Consider the following 10,829-nt stretch of genomic DNA (forward strand, 5'->3'; position numbering starts at 1 on the left):
GTTCAGCAGCGGTCCCACATTACCCCGGTCTTACGTTTACTGCTGACATACTTGAAGAAGCCCTTCTTGTTATCCTTGATACCCTTTGCCAAACTTAGTTCCAGGTGAACCTTGGCCTTTCTAGTTGCTTCCCTACATGCTCTGGCAGCTTTCCTGTATGCCTCTCAAGTGGCCTGACCCTCTTTCCACATTCCATAGAGCTTACTCTTTTCTTTGAGTTTCACTAGAAGCTCCTTGTTCATCCATGTAGGCCTCTTGCCTCGTTTACTTGAAGATAAAGAAGCAGCATCATTGCAATCACATTATTGATAATTATAATAATTTTTCTCTCTCTCTGAGAAGTTACCTTGCATTCCCACTTTATCAGAAAGCATAGTTAATTAATTCTTTTCTGGCTATAGTGCATGCAAGGTTTTCCTTGAAGACTGTTTGTGTCACTTGTAACTACTCAGAGATTTTGGCATGGTAAATAACGTAGACATTTATTTTTCACTGGTTTTGAAAAGTCATAAGAACCTGCAAAGTTATGCTATTCACCAGGTCATTATAGAAAAGATTTCCTACTAGTCAGAAATATTGATTTACTCCATTAGACTGAATCATTCAACTACTATGGTTAGTGTGATAATGGAAAGTATAGTTACTGAATAACAAACATTTTGATGTCTTGGTGCCCAGCTATGCTCATTTTGTAAAACATGATTTACAGGCTACATAGCTAACATATTCCAGTTGCTGCCTGACTGTAATTTTAATGTAATAGTACATTATTTTGAGTCCTAAGTTGCTTAGCAGAATGATTGCTTCTTGATTTACCTTAATGGGTGAAAATGGATCTGTAACTTGTTAAGGTAATTTTGTTGCTAAACTTCCGTATTATCCAATTCATGTCACAGCTCTCATGGAATTCTTGGCAAATATTCTTTCTGGTTTTTTCCCTTTCAATGCATATGACTTTGTGAATGGTAGGAAAACCCAGACTCACCTTCTTCCTGTTGTCTGTGATTCTCATGTGGGAATAAGTTTGCTTTCTTAATCATGGAGCCAGAAAAGCACATGATCATTGGACCTGCATATGCATGTGGAGGAAATACAAAAGGGCCAAAGCAGTAATCACCTTTATAATCTGTAGTTGAAGATGCATTCTGTGTTGAACATTGCCACTGAAAGTATTTCCTAAATGTCATTTCCCTTTCTTGATTCCTTCCTGTATGCTATGTAAAGCAATGCAGTTTCACTGGTTAGGACTTAAAAAAACCCCCAACTTTTCTGCTCTTCTAAGTTAGCAAATACAGTCTTTTTTTCTTTTCAGTCTCACAGTAAGAAACTAGCTTCTGTAAAAGCAAGAGTTGACACACAGCTGATGTTGCACAACTACTACTAAAGTTAAAGGTCTCATACAACAACTCTGTTTTCAACAAAAACGTTACAGTATGTCCTGTTTGTCAGAGGTACGGGCCAAGCCAACACCAAATATGTTTACATTGAATATAAGGAAAAATTTGGCCCCTTTACAGAACTCAAGTTTTGTTGACTGGAAATTGCATTGTTATTCTGACATCTCAGAGACTGCTTTGCTACAAAACACATCACAGGCTGCTAAATGATTGTTTATCAAAGTCTTTCTTAACAGATACTGTACAACTGATGACGTCTGATGGTGTGTTGTTGTAAAATACTCATCAGTTTAGGTAATTGCCACAGAAGGTAGATTTTGTAAGTGACAGACCCTGCTGAAACTAATTCAACAGGTTGGTGTAAACTGATGTAAAAATAATAAAGCAATCACCTAAAAAGGCATTTGATGTCAGCTCTATCTGACAAGGCTGTCCCAAGACCCACCATGCAAGACCAGCTGTGGAACACTGTCCAGCAGCTCAGCTGCAGTTTCCATGGGGAATTTCCTTCTTCATTCTCCATTTGATTCTTTGCATGTGCCACAGAGTATGCGATACTGCTGTGAAAGGGGAAACACCCTGGTCATTATCCCTCTCCTTGCAGTCCCACTGGCACATTTGTGGCTATTACTTCCCCTCTGCGACTCATGGCACATGTGCTCTGCTTATTTATGGGGAATATAAGTTTGCTGGAGAGCAGAGAGAGACTGTTTGGCACTGAAGTGAGTTGATTTATTAAGAGAAAGCATTAATTTCTGTTCCAAATAAGGTTTCAGAAAATGAACTTTAAAGATGAGTATAGCATGTGTACATGAAGAAGAGTAACATGTCTGTGTACTGAATTTTGGTTTTTAAAATATATTAATCAGCAGTTTAACAAAACTACTGACAGAATGTGAAAACAAATCCAGTAAATAGTTACACTTCCAGTTTCTGTTGCCAGAAAAGTCCTTTGTTTTGAAAGTAGCATCACAAGCAGCCAACCTCTCTGTCTCGCTCCCCCAAAATAAAGCATCAAGCTGGGATACAACTGAGTTACAACTAGGTTGGCAGGATTTCAGACACCACACAAAACCTCAGCAATTCACATAAATCCCATGACTGATTCATCCAATTTGAACTGTTGGACTAACTAGGCCACAGATTAAATAAAACATATCTCCTGTGCCCTCTAGGAGGTGGTAGAAATCACTCACAGAGGGAAAAATTTTGCCAAAGTAGATTTGGTTTTTATGTTTTGCAAGCAAGCCCACACAAGCCACTTCAGTGGAGCTGGCTTCACCTGAAAGCCCTTAAAACTCAAATTCTTTATTTACTGTATAAACTCCTACACTAACCCAAGTGGCTTTCAACCCTGCATGTGTCCAACACAAGCTTACTTCCTACACCTAGCATTCCTCCTCAAAACGTCCCTTTAATAAGGTACAGCCTTTGCTAAACAATGTTTCTGCCAGTACCAAACCTTCTTGCATTGGTGCATCTGTACATTGTACATTAGTAAACACAACAAACAGTATGTACGCAAAGGACAAGGTTTGGAGAAATAAATTTCCTACAAACCATGAAGCATCAATGCTCATGCTAGCATAAACCACACACATCTCTTATACATGTGTTGGGCAGCTATAAGTAATTACGGACCCATCGCTTTATGCCTGAATGACAGTGTTGAGCTTCTTGAACCTACAAGTTCTTGCTGTACATGAGTGAATGAGGATGTCCCCTTAGAGGATTTGAAAAAGAAAATTGAGAAAGAATTTGTCCAAAAAAGTAGGTTTTCAGTTTGCCCTTCTTTTCCCAGGAGGGATTTCCAGTCTTTCATGTGAGCTTAAACAAACAAAATCTCACCATGGAGCCAGCTTTTTCCCCAAATCATGCAAAGCTGCCACTTAACATGCTGTTCTGTTCATTCATTCACTGTTCTTCTGAGAAGGTCTGATAATAAAATAATTGCTGAAAAAAAATCATACTGTCATAGGCTGGCCTGCTTGATATCTGCCCAGTAGATTTATAACACTGTTCTTAAATAGTTGTATATCACTATGTTCTTTTCCAGGCCCATTCTTCCTAAAGAAATGCTGAAACCATGCATATTATAACAGGTAAGAAAACTTCAAGAAAGAGGTACAGCTTTCACCTCAAAACATCCTGCAGTAGATCTGAATAAGTTCTTTCAGACTTTAGGTTGTTCTTTTCTTGCACTATGCCAGCAAGATGACTAGAACCATCTTCAGGCCAGCAAAGGTTTGGCAATCATTTGCTCTGCAAGTTCAGGGAGAGCAGACAAGTACAGACCCTCATTACCTGGGCCCTGCTGGAGGGGCCCCTGGGTGGGTGGAAAGTACCACAAGGCACCTTTTCCTCCCTGTTGCCCCGCAGGCACAGTCTGCAGTTCTTTCTCCTTGTGCAAGCAAAGAGATGCTCCTAATGCTGATCATTTATGGCTCAAACTCTTTATACAGCCCATATTAAGAAAAGCTTCTGTTTCAAACTTGAACCAGAGCTTGCATGTGAAAAGTTGCCAGCTGGATCACCCTTCTCTTAGTTTGTAGAAAGCTTGCCCTTGTAGCATCAGCTGCAATATCACCACTGTCAAAAAGTCCATAAAGGCACTCTCTTTTCTTTCATTGTGGTGTGGTCCTGGCTTGAACCTTAGTTCCAGTGATAGCATTGAGTAGTCCCACTTTCATCTACTCAGAGTTTTTACAAGTTTAGCTAAAATGATGGAACTAAGGTTGTTATAGTCCAATACAAAGCTTAAAACTGTTCATAAACCTGAAGAAACCTTGCATGGTCAAAGTGAATCATACCTGTTGATGACTGACGTCATACCTGTTTCTTACGAATTGGACTTCCACCTGCAGAAATGATCATGGATGTATGTGATAAAGACTTCATAAGCTGCAAGAATGTACTTATTTTTTTTTGTCTTGCTAGTGCTAAAAAATAAAAATCTTGAGTACCGTGTTTAAAAGAGAACCAGCCTGTCATTTATACCATACTTACAGTATGGTTTAATTTTAACTGTGTGTGTACATGTTAAATCTTCTCTGACCTGGGACGTGGTGCATATCATTTACTATCTAATACAAAGAAATCATAAAAGGGCATCTCTTTTCCAGCAATTACAGAAATCAGTGACGATCTTTACTCATTTTTGGCATTAAAATAGAGCTAAATGGAATATAACTTGTCACACACTAAGTATTTTAAAATATTGTTTATATTTTTATGTAATGTCATGTCTCTTAAACATAGATAAAGAGATAAGGCAAACTGTCACAGTCAACACGAGAGTCCAAATCTGTCTGAAAGCAATGGAAAAATGAGTTTGAGCAGCACCTTCCCAGCTCTTTTGGCATCAAATACTGATCACTGGAGATTGCATTCAAGGTGGCACTGGCCATTTGGTATTCGGAGGGAGACTTCCAGATTCTGCAGGAACTGATGCTGGTGGTCCAGCTGGAGACAGCTGCAAAAGTCAACATCTTTTACATCTGACATAGAGCAGAGGTTCTTAGCATTAAGGATCACATATCTGGAAAAAACCCAGATCAAGTAATTGCATCTGTCTTCTTAAATTGTTCTTAATGTAATGAACATGTTACAGTGACCTTTAGAATGTCTAATGGGCAATGCATTTGAGCTTTTTGAATATTTAAGCCACCTTCCAAATTATGTCTCATTTGTTTATTCCTGTCATAGCCTGTGCATTAAACTGCATCATAATCAAGATGGATTTAAAAAACCCAACAACCTCATATGGTTAATTCCAGATCCCATTATTGTGTTTTCTCTTAAATCTCAACTGTAGAAATAATTCTTTGTTGCTTCTCTTGAATTGCTATGTTGGTCTGTTTTCTTCATCTGATTCTTAAAAAGCTACTGCAGTACACCAAAAAGATCGTTGGACTTCATCTGTGACCAGAATTACCCTACAGAATACAAGTTTGTAAGCTTGGGAAATTTGGTGAGGTTTTGGGATGGATTTCTTTAAAAAGCTCTTAATGAATGCAGGAGGATTACACATACTTGAATTACTTTGTGACAGAGCATCTTCTATTTAAAAATACAGTGTATCTTGTACTCTGAAAGCTTCTCAAAACATCCATTCATTTCAGTTCCAGCTTTCCTTTCATGTTCTGATTCCAGATTCCCTTATTAGTTTGAAAGGTCTGGGTTTTTTTCAGTTGATGGAACTAAATTTGTGGTGCTGCTTTAAACCACTCTTTTGATCTTACCCTAAAATTCAATATAGCATGACTCAGTGCTGTGACCACTACTAAATACAAAGCGCAATATGTCAGCTATTCTTTGACAGATTTTTATTTCTGTGTCAACCACTGAAAATTTTGAAACTCTGCTGATAGATCGGATCTCTGTTCTATTGACCTGGATGTGTTTCAGTCCATGGCATAAGCACTCCCAGTGCATGCGTGCAGGACTCTTTAAGTGAACAATGCTAATTGTTACTGTGCACACAAGGACCTAGCTCTGTAAAAGGGAAATGATTCTGTGATTTTCCTTTCCCTTTACTGGAAATGGCAAGGGCTTAGCATTGACTTCAGTCCTAAATTTTTTTTGTCATCTTTTTCTCTTTCATTCTGCCTTCTCTGCACACCAGCTCTGTGCATAGTTAGTTAATCCACAGATTGTAATGCTTATTTCATAAATTCTCACCATTTCACATCTCGCTATCTGAGGACAATTTTTACCTTATATTTATTTCCCTGAAACATTCTATGAGGGTGGAGGAGATTACATGAAAACTAGATTACTGCAGAAATGAAGACAAATAGCTTGTGCTTCGTAAAGTGCAAGGAATATGAGAAGACTGAACATAGGGATAGAGAAAAGGAAGAAAAAGGTAATTGCTGTGTGATGGTATAGCAACGAAGATAATTTAATTTGTGAGAGGAGTACAGTCAGCGGGAGACATTTCCCCCCAGCTCTGCCTGGACAATGGCCCAGTCAGAATAAACTGTGTACAAAATCCGAGTTGTAGCTGGTATCACGTTTGACCTCTAGCCCTGAGGCGCTCCCAAGTGTTCCAAGTCAAAGGGAGCAAAGGGTTTCAAGCTGAGGCTCCAAGCAACGTGATATGTGAAACAGCTGGGGAATTGGCAAGGACGTTGGGGCTTATCCACCAAACTAACAATTGTTCCTACGTCTGCTGACTTGCCAGCTTGCAGGTGTTCTTATAAATGAGGCCGGTAGGCTACAAATTATAGCGAAATAAGCACTCCTGTTGACTTCAGGGCAGCACACTGGGGTTACATTACAGCACTTAGATACAGGGAGCTTCAGAGGAGCAAATTATCACATCTGGAAGAGAAATCTGTCTGAAAGAGAAAGTCATAGTGCTCCGTCCTGCTGGTTTCTGGAAAGTGCAATTACCCTGTAAGTACAAATAATCATCTGGATAGAATATACCCAGATTTTAAAGTGGATTTTAAGAATGATATCCCATACAGTATTTTTTTCTGTCATACCACTAGATATTAGGCTGTGGTCTTTCTACTCTAATATGGACCTCTCAAGCCTAGATAAAGAGAAGGAAGATTTGTACTTCCATTGAAGGAGACTGCCCTTGAAGAGACTGGCACGCTGTGATGACAACATTTACAATCGCCATATGTTTAATTAGTATTTTAAACATTACATTAGAAAAACATGTTATTTAGTGTTCTGCAAACATAGCCAAAAAAGCTTTTGTCTTTTAAAGGTATACTCAATCTATATTTTCCTATCACTGTGTACACTAGCAGAAACTGGAATCAAAAAACAGGCTTTAGCCTTCTTAATAAAGGTGTTTACAGTGCTTATTGTAGCTATGCAGAACACAAAAGTCCTCAGATTTCTCATCTTATATATATAACCCCCCCCAAAAAAACCCCAAAACTCTCAAAGCTTTTCAAATAAATCATTTGTTACAAAATGTAAATTTGCATTATATCTGATCATGACATACAGTAATGGTATCAAGACTTTCAAAAAGCACATGTTAGCAAGTAGAATTTAACCCACTGCAAGTGAAATATCAGATGATCTTTGAGGCTTAATAGTAAGCCAACGCTTACAGTTGAAGGTAAAGCACATCTTTTGCATCTTGTACAGCTGAAGTCTTAGGTCTGGTCAGATGTTGCTGTGCAGAAAATTGCAGTAGTTACACAGTGATACTGATCTACATGCCATTTTAGCTTACAGTTTTGACTCCGCTGAAGATTCTGTACTGTTGTGTGTATGTTCACCTTTTATTTCCCAATATATGCAGTGGAGATAAGAAACATTCCTAATGTCAGGCACTTGTAAGATTTACTCGTCACTGAGAATTTAAAGTGGTTTCTGAATACTAAGTTTTAATAGCTTCTTTAATGCAGGCTGCTGGAGAATTGTTACTGTAGTTAAAAAGCCTGTTTAATTTTGCTCAATATATTCCTCAAGAATGTATTACTCAGCTAATAGAAACAGTTTCTGCCCATCAGGCACTCTGATTTATATGCAATATGTTTGCTTACAACTATAAACAAGTAAATGATGTAACATACTTTAATGATAAAGACTGTATTGGTGTTTTAATTTAACCCTGTGTTGTCATCTTTTTCACCCTCTTTCACTTGTTACACATTGCAAAGTGTTGATATAATTTTGATATTTCAAATGTCACCTGTTCCTAGCTGCAATTAGCATTTAAAAGCTTAACATCAATTTTCATTCAAATATGCCGCTTCTGTAGTCATGGTAACCTCCTCATCAGCTTTATCTTCCAGCTTTAGAAGGTGCTGCTGTGGTACTTAGAGATGCTGTCATTCAGGATTTTTCATTTGGCTCCCTCCTCCTTCCCTGTCCTGCACAAAAGACACTTCTGTGCTTGCTTTCACCAAGTTGAAGGTTTACAACAGCAAGAGAAGAGCAAAAATGGAAATACTGTAAAAAAAATGAAGTTCTACTTCATGGAGCTTCCTGCAAATAGGAAGTGGTGAAGAAGAGTGGCTTATGGTTTCAGGGGGCTCAACACACATATAAGCTATGGAAAACTACATATTCAGTGTATGTAAAAATTACAGCCTAGTCGTATATATGAATGTGTAGCTGCAGAATCCAAGTAGTTAGCAGATGTCTCTTCTCTCCTCACTTAAGAAGAGAAACATTGAACCAGATGTAAGCCGAAGGCTGTTTCATTCAAATAATCTAATTATTCTGTATTTAGCCAGGATATGCTCTGACATTTAATTTTGTGAGAAAAATATGGAATTTATTTTATTGTTAGTTATCTTCCTTAGAGTAATTTAACCATGCTTTTTTTGTTTCTGTCATCATCATTATGCAGCATTGATGTGAGAACAGGTCAGCTGATTCAAAATGTTTTAGTTACTGATAGAGATACCCATTCGTCAGCCACATCACTCTGGTTACAGATTTTATTGTCCTTGGCTTGCAATACATGTTTATTGTTGGGAGAAAAGTCATTACAAGTACAGAGAAATAGGTGGATATTACAATGCAGATATGCAGACTTTTAGTTAGTAGATAATGTATCTATAGGGGATATTATAACATAATTATAGGGGATTTTCTACACATTCCCCCTGTGGTCATTCAGAAAACTCACCTCCTTCCTCTTTTATTTCAGAAACTGATAGAAGTTGGGGTACTACACACATATCCCATCCTGCCTCCGTCCATCTGTGAAGCTGTAAAAACATATTTTAGGTATCTTTCTCAAGTGGCCTCTTCTCACAGACTGCAAACCAACAATACAGCAGCCACAAGAAATCATATAAGCATGCTTACCTTTAATTCCTCTCACGAACGTATAGCAGGCACAGGTTGGGTATTTGAGATGTGGCCGCTTTATGTGTGTCATGCTTCTGTGTATGCAGACAGTAAATCTACATTTTAACTAAGTCTTATCTATGTGGTGGCTCTAGAAGGGTGGTTAAAACAATCGCCACCTGTGTCTCTGCATCATCCTGAGCCTGAACAATGCAAGTCTGCAAAATCAACAGGCCCCCTCCATCAGCTGTCATCCACTAATGAGAACCTCCCAGTGTGTGACGTGAAATAAATGTAAACCACCTGTGCAAACTCCGGCTTTGAAGGGCACTTTCTATGTGTGTCAGCCACAGCTCTTGCGGGAAATTGTTGGAATTTTGGAAATATCTTCTGAACCTTTTGCATCTCTTGCATGTTCATGTGGTCTCTAAGATGCCTGTTGTGAGTTGGTGTATCTGGTTTTGCCATGTCATAACTCTTTAGAAGAACTTACAGGTTTCTAATCAATGCCAAGGCAATCCAAACATCCCAGGTGCTGCCAACTGCCAGTGTGGAGGCACAAATAGACTATGCACCCCAGGCCTACCCAGACATTCCTTGTTTTTCATGTGCTACCCTAATAATAACTTTGAAGATACATCTATGTTTTATCACACAATAAAAACCCTTGCATTTTTGTATTCTTCCTGAAGCACCAAGTAACAGTTATTTTCCATTTGCCACATGATTAAAATCAGAGTTTAAAATGAAGAAGGTAGAAGTTGCAAAAATCAAACTTATTCTTCAGCCCAAAGAGACTGACTTCACCCTTTACAGTGGACTTTTTCAGAATGTGAAAAGGGCATCACCGAAAGCAGATCAGTGCTAGTGAGCCGTTTACAAAACTCTTCCCAGATCTCAACTGCTGTCCCATCCACCCTGTCTGAATTCCCTGCTCTTGCCTGGCCTCTGCATTTTTCAAGGAGTATTTTTTTGGCAGCTGCTTTGACCCAGCGAGGGTCTTCCAGGGGTGTTGGCCCACCGACACTAGATTACTTCAATTTATCCACAGAATGCCACACGGGTTTTCCTAACAGTGGCATGGAGTAGGAGCACAAGTGGTATTCAAACGAGCAGCACCTGTATACTCTAGTGGGTCTACAGCACGTGGCACCAGGAATTAGCTATGATAGAGCTGCGTTGTAACAGTTCCATTGTATTTGAATCTTGAAGCAATTACTTGACGAAGCATGATTTGTTGGGGAAATACCCATGTTGAAAGATGGAGAGCAAAACAGAAAGGGATAGTTCTGGCTAGGAACTTTCCCTGTTTTCTAGGGTGTTCAGTGCATCTTCATTGTTCTCTGTGACCACTCTGAGGCGCAGTTTGAAGAAATTCCTGTTCATGAGTGAATTAATGATAAATAATAACTTTACAGGGGACGGGCTGCCCTCCTGGAAATCAAAACCAAAATGCAGCTTCCTTTTCTTTCACTTCCCGATTTCCCTGCAGAAAATGTTCGGAATAAAGGGTATTTTGACCAGAAGATCTCTCCTTTTCAAAACTACTGCACTCCTCCAGGCTTGTAGTCTTTGCTGGACGCGCTGGGATCTACGTCCCTTCACCTGCCCCGGCTCACCCAAGAGACGGGGGAAGGGAAAGCAAAACCCCCCTCC

Source organism: Egretta garzetta, unplaced genomic scaffold (genome assembly GCF_000687185.1).
Source record: "Egretta garzetta isolate BGI_Z169 unplaced genomic scaffold, ASM68718v1 scaffold175, whole genome shotgun sequence".
Taxonomy (NCBI): Eukaryota; Metazoa; Chordata; class Aves; order Pelecaniformes; family Ardeidae; genus Egretta; species Egretta garzetta.